This window comes from Ursus americanus, chromosome 22, assembly GCF_024610735.1.
Source record: "Ursus americanus isolate L20-20 chromosome 22, mUrsAme1.1.p, whole genome shotgun sequence".
In the NCBI taxonomy this organism is placed as follows: Eukaryota; Metazoa; Chordata; class Mammalia; order Carnivora; family Ursidae; genus Ursus; species Ursus americanus.
In genome coordinates this window covers 54,536,904-54,549,251 of record NC_142148.1, presented here as the reverse complement: position 1 = coordinate 54,549,251, position 12,348 = coordinate 54,536,904, and positions in this window count along the sequence as shown.

The following is a 12,348-nucleotide window of genomic DNA, read 5'->3' as shown; positions in this document are numbered from 1 at the left end:
GATCAGGGACCCCAGTCCCAGAGCCAGACTCACCCTGCCGCAACGCCGCCACCCGGGCCGCTAGGGGTGCCGCCGGTCATTCAGGGCGGGAGAATGGACAGGGCCCTGGAGAAACCTGCGACATTTGAAGCCTCCCACGCCAAAATGCAGGGGCCCATGCTCCCGCTTGGCAGCGCCTTTACCTCTGGCAAACCACCTCTCTCTGCCCAGCCAGAGGATTGGGCCTGCCAGCCTCCTGGGTGCTAACTCTAACCCTAGGTCGGCCCACGAGGAGCCCCTCCCAAGGGGCCTGCCCCCGCAACGCCGGGGATTGGGGACCCCTGAGCCCCAGCGCCAGACTCACCCTGCCTCCCCGCTGACAACGGGCACGCTGGGGCGTCGCTGTTCATTCAGGGTGGGAGAACGGGCTGGGCCCTCGAGACCCCGGCGACCTTTGAAAGCCCCAAGTCAACACGCTGGTGACCAGGCTCCCGCTCGCCAGCACCTTTACTTCGGCCCGCCCCTCCTCTCGCAGTCTAGTGGCATATCAGGCCTGCCGGCCTCCTGGGAGCTAACTCTAACCCTAGATCAGCCCACGAGGGGCCCATCCTAAGGGGCTTGATCCCGCTACGCCAGGGATTGGGGACTCCCGATTCCTAACGCAGGACTCACCCTGCCTTCCCATGTCACCCGGGCCGCTAGGGGCGCCACCGGTCATTCAGGTCGGTTGAAGGGGCAGGGCTTTCTGAGCCGCGGGACATTCGAAGGCCCCCGGGGAGCCAAACCGCTATGGCCACGCTCCCACTCAGCAACACCCTCACCCCGCCCCTCCGCTCGCCCCACAGTGGTGTATCGGGCCTGCCGGCCTCCTGGGGGCTGACCCTACCCTAGGCCGGCCCCCAAGGGGCCACACCCAAGGGGACTGGCGCTGCAATGCCTGGGATTGGGGACCCCCTAGCTGCAGCGCCGGAATCACCCTGCCACCCCGCTGACACCAGACCCACTGGGGCATCGCAGGTCATTCAGGGTGGGAAAACGGGCAGGGCTCTCGAGAACCCAGTGACTTTCGAAGGCCATCTGCACCAAAACACTGGGGCCCATGCTCCCACTCACCTGGGCCCTCACCTCAGTCTGCCCCTCCGCTTGTCACACAGCCGGCAAATCGGGCCTGCAGGCCTCCTAGGGGCTAAACCTAACCCTCGGTCGGCCCCAAGGGGCCCATCCTAGGGGCCTGGCGCCCCAACGCCTGGGATTGGGGTTTCCCGAGCCTTAGCGCCAGACTCACCATGCCTCCCCGCCACCACCCAGGCTGCTAAGGGTGCTACCAGTCATTCAGGGCGGGAGAAAGGGCAGGATCCTCAGACCCCTGGCGACCTTCGAAAGCCCCCCATGCCAAAACTTTGGGTATCACGCTTCCACTCGCCAGCGCCCTCACCTCGGCCCACCCCTCCGCTCGCCCCACATCCATCTTATCGGGACTGCTGGCCTCCTGCGGGCTAACCCTAACCCTAGGTCGGCCCCTGAAGGGCACTCCCAAAGGGCCTGGCACCACGACACCAGAGATTGGGGACCCCCAAGCCCCAGCGATGTACTCAACCTGCCCCTCCGCTGCCACCCGGGCCACTTGGGGCGCCGCTGGTCATTCAGGGTGGGGGAACGGGCAGGGGCCTCCGAGCCCCCGGCGACATTCATAGGTCCCCCGCGCCAAAACGCTAAGGCCCACGCTCCCGCTCTACAGCGCCCTTACCTCGGCCCGCCCCCCCTCTAGCCACACAGCTGGCGGATCCGGCCTCCCGGGCTCCTCAGGGCTAACCATAACCCTAGGTGGGCCCCAGAGTGGCTCCTCCCAAGAGGCTTGGTGCCACAACAGCAGGGATTGGAGACCCGCAAGTCCCAGCGCCCGGCTCACCCTACCGCCCCGCCGCCAAGCGGGCTGCTAGGAGCGCTGCCGGGCATTCAGGGCGAGATAACCGGCAGGGCCCTCTGAGCCTCCGATGAAATAAGAAGGCCCCCCACGCCAAAACGCTGGGTACCACGCTACCGCTCGACTGCGCCCTACCACACTCAATCCCTCCGCTCACTGCACAGCCGGCGGATCGGGACTGCTGGCCTCCTGGGGGTTAACCTAACCCTTGGACAGTCCCCGAGGGGCCCCTCCCAAGGGGCCTGGCGCCTCAACCCTGGGAATTGGGGAAACCCAAGCACCATTGCCAGACTGACCCTGCCACCCCGCTGCCACCCGGGGAGCTAGGGGCGTCGCCGGTCCTTCATGGCGGGAGAACTAGCAGGGCCCTCAGAGCCCCCTGCAACATTCGAAGGCCCACCGAGCCAAAATGTTGGGGCCCATGCTTCCGTTCGCCAGCGACCTCACCTTGGCCCACCCCTCCATTCGCCACAGAGCTGGTGGATTGAGCCTGCCGGCCTCCTGGGGGCTAACCCTAACCCTAGGTCGGTCCCCAAGGGGCCCCTCCCAAAGGGACAGCCACCGAACGCCAGGGAATGGGAATACCCAAGTCGCAACGCTGGACTCACCCTTCCGCCCCGCCCACACCCAGGCCGCTAGGGTACCGCTGATCATTCATGGCGGGAGAATGGGCAGGGCCCTCCCTGCCCCTGTGACCTTCGAAGGCCCCCAGCGCCAAAACGCTGGGGCCCACTCTCCTGCTCCCCAGCACCCTGATCTTCGACCGTGCCTCCATTCGCCCCAGACGGCAGATCGTGCCTGCCGGCCTCCAGGAGCTAACCTTTACCCTAGGTCGGCCCCCAATGGGCCCCTCCCAAGGGGCCTGGTGCCGCAATGCCTGGCATTGGGGACCCCCGAGCCTCAGTGCCAGACCCACCTTGCCGCTCCGCCACCACTCGGGCTGCTAGTGGAGCCACCACTCATTCAGGGCGGGAGAACGGGCAGGGCCCTCCGAGTCCCCGGTGACATTCGAGGGCCCCCAGCGCCAAAACTTTGGGTACCACCTTCCAGCTCGCCAGTGCCCTCACCATGGCCCGTCCCTCCGCTCGCTGCACACCTGCCTGGCATATGGGGCCTGCCGGCCTCCTGGGGGCTAACCCTAACCCTAGGTTGGTCTCAGAGGGGCCCTCCCAAGGGGACTGGTGACCAAAGCCGGGGATTGGGGACACCCGAGCCGCAGCGCCAGACTCACCCTGCCGCCCCGTCTACATCGGGCCCGCTGGGGCATCGCTGGTCCTTCAGGGTGGGAGAATGGGCAGGGCCCTCAAGACTCCGGTGACTTTTGAAAGGCATCCGCGCCAAAACGCTGGGGCCCATGCTGGAGCTCCCCAGCGCCCTCACCTCAGCCCGCCCCTCCACTCTCTGCACAGCTGGCGGATCTGGCCTGTCAGCCTCCTGGGGGCTAACTCTAATCCTAGGTCGGCCCCAGAGGGGCCCCTCTGAAGGGGCCTGCCGCCACAATGCCTGGGATTGGGGATCCTCGACTCGTAATGCCGAACTCACCCTGCTGCCCCGCTGACAACAGTGGTGCTAGGGCGCCACCGGTCGTTTTGGGCAGGAGAATGGGCAGGGCCCTCTGAGCCCCAGTGAACTTTGAAGGCCCCCAGCACCAAAACGCTGGGGCCCACGCTTCGCTTGCCAGTGCCCTCACCTCGGACCGCAACTCCCTTCGCCTCAAGATGGTGGATCGGGCCTGCCGGCCTCCTGAGGGCTAACTCTAACCCTACATTGGCCCCAGAGGGGCTCTTCCCAAGGGGCCTGGCACTGCAACGTCGGGTATAGGGAAGCCCGAGCCTCAGCACCAGACTCACCCTGCTGCCCCGCCATCACCCGGGCCGCTAGGGGTGCCACCGGTCATTCAGGCGAGAGAACGGGCAGGGCCCTCCAAGCCCCCGGTGACCTTCGAAGTCCCCTTGCTCCAAAAGGCTTGGGCCCATGCTCCCGCTCGCCAGCGCACTCACCTCGGCCCGCCCCTCTGCTCGCCGCTCAGCAGGTGGATTGGGCCTGCCGGCCTCCTGGGGGCTAACCATAAACCTAGGTTGGCCCCTGAGGGGCCCCTCCCAAGGGGCCTGTCGCCGCAACACCAGGGATTGATGACCCCAAGCCCCAGCGCCGGACTCACCCTGCAACCCCGCTGGCACCCAGGCCACTAGGGGCGCCACCGGTCATTCAGGGAGGGAGAATGGGCAGGGCCCTCCGAGTCCCGGTGAACATCTAAGGGCCCACGCACCAAAATGCTTGGGCCCATGCTCCCGCTCACCAGCGCCCTCACCTCGGCCTGCCCCTCCGCTACCGCACAGCTGGCGGATCATGTATACCGGGCTCCTGTGTGCTCACAGTAACCCTAGGATGGCCCCAGAAGGGCCCCTCCCAAGGGGCCTTGCGTTGCAATGCATGGCATTGGGGACCCCCAAACCGCAGTTCCAGACTCACACTGCCACCCCGCCACCACCTAGGCCGCTAAGGGCGCCGCCGGTCATTCATGGCGGGAGAACGGGCAGGGCCCTCCGAGCCTCTAGCGATGTTCAAAGGCCCCCTGCGCCAAAACGCTGGATACCATACTCCTGCTCAACAGCGCCCTCACCTCGTTCCACTCCTCCGCTCCCGCACAGCCGGCGCATCAGTCCTGATGGCCTACTGGGGTCTAACCCTAACCCTAAACCCTAACCCCAAACCTTAAACCCTAAAACTTAATGCCTAATCCTAACCCTAACCCCTAACCCTTACCCTAACGCTAACCCTACCCTAAACCTAACCCTAAACCCTAATCCTTAAACCCTAAACCCTAACATTAACACTAAACCCTAAACCCTAACCCCTAACCCTAATCCCGAAACCCTAAACACTAAACCCTAACCTTAGCCACTAACCCCAAATCTCAAACCCTAACCCTAAACCCTAACCCTACCTCGACCCCTACCATACCCCGAACCCTACCCCTAACCCTACCCCTTCAGCTAACCCTACCCCTAACCCGTAACCTAACCCTAAACCTAACCCTAACCCGTACCCTAACCCTAACTCTACCCGTACCCTAATCCTAACCCTAACCTGTACCCTAACCCTAACTGTAACCCTAACATTTACTCTAAACCGTACCTTAACCCGTACACTAACCCTAACCCTAAACTGTACCCTAACCCGTAACTTAAACAGTACCCTAAACCTAACCGTAACCCTAACGCGTACCCTAACCCATACCCTAACCCTAACCCATACCCTAAACCTAACCCGTACTCCAACCCTAACCCTAACCCTAAATCCAAACCCTAAACCCTAACCCATACCCTAAACCCAAATCTGTACCTTAACCCATAACCTCTAACCTGTAACCCCTAAACCCAACCCTAACCCGTACCCTCTCCTTACCCTAACCCTAACCCCTACCCTCACCCATACCCTAACCCTAACTCATACTACCCTTAACCCATACCCTAATCCGAACCCTAACCCTGGGGACTGGGTACACCTGAGCCCCACCATGGGACTCAGCCTGCCACCCCTCAGGAAACCATGACCCTTGGGGCGCCGCAGAGCATCCCATGCAGGAGAATTGGTAGGGCCCCCCTGAGCCCCCAGCGATTCTTGGCGGCCCCCTACACCCCAACCCTGAGGCCGACACTCATCCCGCCCCACGCCTTCCCTTCAGCTTGCCACCAAGCTCGTCGCAGAGCTGGCAGATAAGGCCTGCCGGGTCCCTGAGGCCTAGACCTGACCCTAGGTCGGCTGGGTAGGGCCCCTCCCCTGGGGCCCGGTGCCGCAGCCCCAGGGACTGGGGACACCTGAGCCCCACTGTAGGACAAAGCCTGCCAGCCCGCAGGAAACCGTGCCCCTTGGGAGGCTGTAGAGCATTCAGGGCCGGAGAACAAGGAGGGCCCCCAGAGCCCCTGGCGAACTTCGGCGATCCCTAAACCCACCCTTGAAGCCCATGCTCACCCCACCCCGCACCCTCACCTCAGCCCGCGATGAAGCTCGCCACATAGTGGGCAGATCTGGCCTGCGGGGTTCCTGGGCCCCAACCCTAACCCTAGTTCATCTGTGAAGGGGCCCCTCCCCAGGAGCCTGGAGCCACAGCTGCGGGGATTCGGGACACCTGAGCCCCACAGCAGGACTCAGTCTGCCACCCCACAGGAAACCGTGCAACTTGGGAGGCCATAGAGCATTCAGGGCGGGAGAACCAGAAGGGCACCCCAACCCTGAGGCCCACGCTCACCCTCCCCACACCCTCACCTCAGCCCGTGTAACTAGCCATACAGCCAACAGATCGGGGCTGCGGGGCTCCTGGGCCTAACCCTAGCCCTAGGTCGGCTGTGGGTGTGGGGGCCTCCCCAGGAGCCGTACACAGCAGCCCTGGAGAATTGGGATACCTGTGCCCCACCGCAGGACTCAGCTTGCCACCCGACAGGAAACTGTGCCCCTTGGGGCTCTACGGAGCCTAGACGAGAACTTGGGGAGGCCCCCGGAGCCCATCTCCATCATTTGGCAGCCCCCCGTGCCCCAAGCCTGAGGCCCATGCTCACCCTCCCCCATGGCCTCCTCTCAGCCCTCCACAGAGCTCGCCGCACAGCTTGCAGATTGTCCCTGCCGGGCTCCTGGACCCTAACCCTTACCCTAGGTTGGCCACAGAGGGGACCCTCCCCAGGGTCCTGGCACCGCACTCTGGGGGATTGGGAACACCCAAGCCCCACCGTAGGACTCAGCCTGCAACCCACAGTAAACTGTACCATTTTGGGGCACAACAGAGCATTCAGGGCAAGAGAATTGGGGTACCCCTGAGAGCCGATTCTGGTGAACCCCGACCTTTGTGGGCCCTTCTGGATGAAACCCCAGGGCTCACACTCATCTTCCCTTGTGCCCTCATCTCACTCGGCCTGGGAGTTCGCTGAGCACTGGACAGTTCAGACCTGCTGTCTCTTGAGGCCTAACCTAACCCTGGGTCTTCTGCTGAGGGTCCCTCCCCGTTTGTCTGCCTCCAAGGCACCAGGCATTGGGCTCACCTCTGCACGACTAGAGGACTCAGCCTGCCCCACAGCAGGAAACTGTTCGTTTGCGGCTACAGCAACAATTCATAGGAAAATCGGAGGGCATCCCTCAGCCCATCCCAGGCAACCCCCACTTTCAGAGATCTCCCCGGATCCAATTAGTAGCTTCGCACTGACCTTTAAACTTGCTTTCCACAGAGATCTTTTCAAATTCTCTACACTTCCAACCGATGGCATCATCCAGCTTCAGTGCCTTACCCAGCTTTAGGTCTTGAGATGGATTAAAATGGGAAGTCATTTCACTGATGACGATGTACTGGTGACCAAAAGATACATGCTTAAATGCTTCATATCACTTGGCTTCAGGGAAATGCAAATCTAAACCCCTATAGATGCCATATCACATGAGGCCGAATATCTAAAAATAAGAAGACATGAAACTATACATGTTCGAGAGGATGTGGAGAAACGGGAACCCTCTTACACCCCTGTACGAATGCAGTCCGGTACAGCCACTCTTGAAAATGGTACGGAGTTTCCTCAAGAAGTTATAAATAAAGCTACCCTATGTCCCAGCAATTGCACTACTGGGTATTTACCCCAAAGAGACAGAGGTAGTGAAGACGGGACACATGCACCACAGTGTTCATAGCAGCAATATCCATAATAGACAAGCTGTGGAAGGAGTGCAGATGACCATGGATAGATGAATGGATAAAGAAGATGTGGATCATATATACAATGGAATATTACTCAGCCATCAGAAAGGATGAATACTTACCATCACACCGATCTGGGTTGAGCTGAAGGGTATTATGCTGAGTGGAATAAGTCAATGAAAGAAAGACAATGATCATATGCTTTCACTCCCATGTGGAATATCAGAAACAAGGAAGAAGACCATAGGGGAAGGAAGGGAAAATAAAATGGGAAGTCATCAGAGAGGGAGAAAACCCATGATGGACTCTTAACTATCGCAAGAAACTGATGATTGTTGGAGGAGAAGTTGGGGGGGGGGTAACTGGGTGAGTAGCATTAAGGAGGCCACACGATACAATGAGCACTGGGTGTTACACACGACTGAAAATTTATTGAAGACTACATCTGAAATGAATGATGTACTGTAAGTTGGCTAATTGAATTTAAATTAAAGAATAAAAGACCTCGAATAAACAATCCTAAACATTTGTATGGAACCACTAAAGATTCCGAACAGCCAGTGCAATGTGGAAAAGAAAAAAAAAGCTGGAGGACTCACAATTTCAGATTTCAGGTTGTACTACAAAGCTGCAGTCATCCTAACAAGACAGTACGGCACAAAAATAGACACAGCGACCAAAGGAACAGGATACAAGTTCAGACAGAAACCCACAATTATGTGGTCCATGAATCTTCCACAAAGCAAGCAACGATATCAAAAGGGAAAAGGACAGTCTCTACAACAAATGGTGTTGGGAAAACTAGACAGCTATGCACTGCTTTCTTACACAATACAGACAAACACAAAACAGTTTCAAGACCTCAATATGAGACCTGAATCCATAAAAATCCTACAGGAGGGAAGACAGTAACTTCTTGACATGGACCATACCAACGTTTTTCTAGACTGTCTTCTGAGGCAAAGGAAATGAAAGCAAAAATAAACTATTGGGAATACAGCAAAATAAAAAGTTTCCACACGGCAGAAGAACAATGAAAACGTAAAAATAATAAGACAACCTACTCAAAGGGAGAAGATATTTGCAAAGATCATATGCAATAAAGGGATAGTGTCCAAAACATATACAACTGATACTACTCGACCCCCAAAAAACAAATAATCCAGTTAAGAAATAGGCAGAAGACATGGACAGACATTTCTCCAAAGAAGAAATACAAATGGCGAACAGTCCCGTGAAAAGATGTTCACCATCACCCATCATCAGGAAAATGTAAATCCAAAGGACAATGAGGTAATACCTCAAACCTGTCAGAATGGCTAACATCAAAAGCACAACAAAGCGCAGGTGTTGGGAGGATGTGGATAAAGGGGAATCCTCGCAAACTGTGGGTGGGAATGCAAACTGTGGTGTCTACCGTGGAAACAGTATGAAGGTTCCTCAAAAAATTAAATATAGAACTACCCTACGATCCAACAATCACACTACTCCTATTTACCCAAAGAATAGGAAAACAGTAACTTCAAAGGATACGTGCACCCCTATGTTTCTTGAAACATTATTTACAATATCACAAAATGGAAGCAACCCAAGTGTCTGTAGAAAAATTGACAAATGAGATGATAGATGTGTGTATTCACACACACACACACACACACACACACACACACACACACACACAATGGAGTATTACTCGGCTTGAAAAAGAATGAAACCTTGCCATTTGCAGCCACATGGATGGAGCTAGAAAGTATTATCCTAACTGAAATCAGTCAGTCAGAGAAAGACAAATCCCATACGATGTCACTCTAATGGGGAATTTAAGAAACAAACAAAAATAAATAACTAAAAGAGAAAAAGGAGACACACCAAAATACAAACTCTTAACAATAGAGAATAAACGGATGGTTACCAGAGAGGAGGTGGATAGAGGGATGAGTGAAATAGATGAAGCGGATTAAGAGGACACTTTTCTTGATGACCACTGAGTAATATATAGAATTACTGAATCACTCTATTGTACACGTGAAATGAATGTAACACTGTATGTTAGCTCTACTGTAATTAAAATAAATTTTTAAAAAAGATTTTTCTTTCAGGAACCTCTTTGAAAAAGCTTTTCCTGTGCAATGTGCATAAGCCCTACTTGGGAGGATTCACTCTACAATAATTATTCACTCCATGCCTCAAATTCAGATTTCACTGAGGTCTTACCGTGGATCCCAGCCCACTGGAGCCATGGTCCTTTTCAGTCCAGGCTCAGCACCTATGCATTCAAGATTGGAAGTAGAGACACATGTCACTTCACAATCCAGAAAGCTATAGTTGTTTCTGTTACATTGTGAGAGAGTCACAGACTTTGGGACAGGTTTCAGAGCAGGTTTATTATGGATCCTGGATCTCTACTTCAATGTTCATTGCCTGGATCCATTTGGCTAATAGGTTCCCTGTGGATGGGCTTGCTTCCAAGCACATACATGGAAGATGCAAAGGTGGGTGGGCTTGGTGTGGGACAGGAAGAAGACCAAAAACAGACAAGGGTCGGACCCCTCCCCTGATCCAGGAACTGCTATGGGAGAGGGTACGGGAGGTAGAATCCATGCGAAACTCCAAGGTCACCAGCTAAACAAAGCAGGCACAGGTCAAGTGATCTGTAGATGCAGGGATTGAAGGCGGCTCTGAGCTACCACTGGGAGGAAGGGAGGGAAGGCATGAGAGGGAGACACTGCCTGTCCCTGGCCCATGCCAGCTGCCCACCACTCCGACACGCATCCATCTACACAGCTGACACAGCGTGTGCTCAGGATGGGCTGGCTTGAATCCTTCAATCCTCAGTGGCACAGCTGGCCCCAGGGCTCAGAGACATGCTGAGGGAGATAAGAGGGAAAGCTGACCCACCCAGGTCATCCCCTCCTTGAGCAGACAGCCCTTCAGAATTCCTAAAAAAAACCCACTAACGGGATTGAAAGACATGCCATGGATGAACTAAGGCATAGAGATATGTAAAATAACATTCATTTTTAAGTTCAGAGCTGTCATCTCAGGCAGTGGAGAGAGCTTCCCTGAAGAAGACTGAGGGGAGGGCAGGCCATGCTGAAAAGGGAGACATGGCTCTCCTGATTGGGGACCTGCAGCCACGTTCCAGGGCAGGGCATCATCCTCGAATCACACGAGATCCATGAAGTGTTCCATCAGGGCCAGATGTTTGTCTCGAGAAGGCTACCCTGGCATTGGTCTGCACAGGGCACCAGGGATGAGGGCCAGATGGAGGACGGACAATACCCCAGAGGCCATGGGGCAAGAGCAGAGGCACATGACCTTGAAGATGATGATGAAAAGCAGGAGGTGGCAGCATGAAGCCGGCCCGAAAGTACCATGGGAGCAGTGCCCATAGCTACACTGACTGGGTGCCTTCTGTGCCAGGTGTGGCTGACTTCAGTGGGCTCCAGACTAGTCCTGACCACAACTCTAGGAAGTGTGCACCACCCCCGGCCTCCTCTCCCCTTGCAGCTGCTAGGAATCACGGTCACAGACCCTGGTCAGCTTTCGTGGAAACCAAGCCGTGGCTCCCCCGCACGCTGCACCTCTGGTGGTGGTCCACTGCGACCCTCGTGCCTGGCCGGACACTGATGTCTACCTGTCTCCACACAAATCCACAGACAGGAGGGTGTCCCTGAATTCCACAGCACCTGATGAGACAGATCCACAGAACCCAACACCCAGTGGGTCACTCGGGACCTCACCTATGGTCATGGAGCTCACCATACCCTATTTCTGTCACTTCCCACAGAAAGCCTGTTTCTGATCCCCCACAATACCATACATCCTGGTTGCTGACCTGGGGTCATGTCATGAACCCACATGGCACCTTTCCTTAAGTGAATGCTGTGCCTACACCTCCTAGAAAATATTTCTAATGAAGTACAAGTCCGTCAGGTCTATGGTGTGAACGGTAGCACACAGCCTGCATGGTAGTAGTCAGTAATTCTAACAAGGGTTAACCCCACCCCCCGTCTCACAAAACCTTCATTCATCCCCACTGAACTCATGGTCTGCCCTAAGAAAACCCTCCAGGAAACAAACCTTTCATCTGAATGCTCTCTTCACCTTCTGCTTAAAATCTTGTCCAACCACAATAATATGAAACTAGAAATCAGTCTCAAGAAAAAAATGGGACAGTCAAAAATAGGTGGAGATTTTTGGGGCCTGGGTGGCTCAGTTGTTAAAGATCTGCTTTCAGCTCAGGTCTTGATCCCAGGATACTGGGATCTAGCCCCAAATCAGGCTCCTTGCTCAGTGGGAAGCCTGCTTCTCCCTCTCCCACCCCCCTGTTTGCGTTCCCTCTCTTGCTGTCTCACTCTCTGTCAGATACTTAAATAATCTTAAAAAATATGTGGAGATTTAACAACATGCTACTGAACAACCAACAGTCAAAGAAGAAATAAAAAAAAATTTTAGAAGTACCTTGACTCTGATGAAAAAGACAACCTACAAAAACTTATGGGATGTAGCAAAAGTAACTTTATGGGGGACATTCATTGAAATTCAAGTCTTCATCAATCCACGAGAATGCTCTCCAATAAACAACCTGATTTATGTGGTAAAGAAGTAGAAAAAAAACAACAAACAAAGCCCCAAATTAGTAGAAATAAGGTAATAACAAAAAGGAATGCATAAATAAATCCAATGGAGACTAAAAAGACAAAAAAAAAAAAACACAATGAACATGACAGCGGCCTTTTTTGGAACGATAAACAAAACTGAC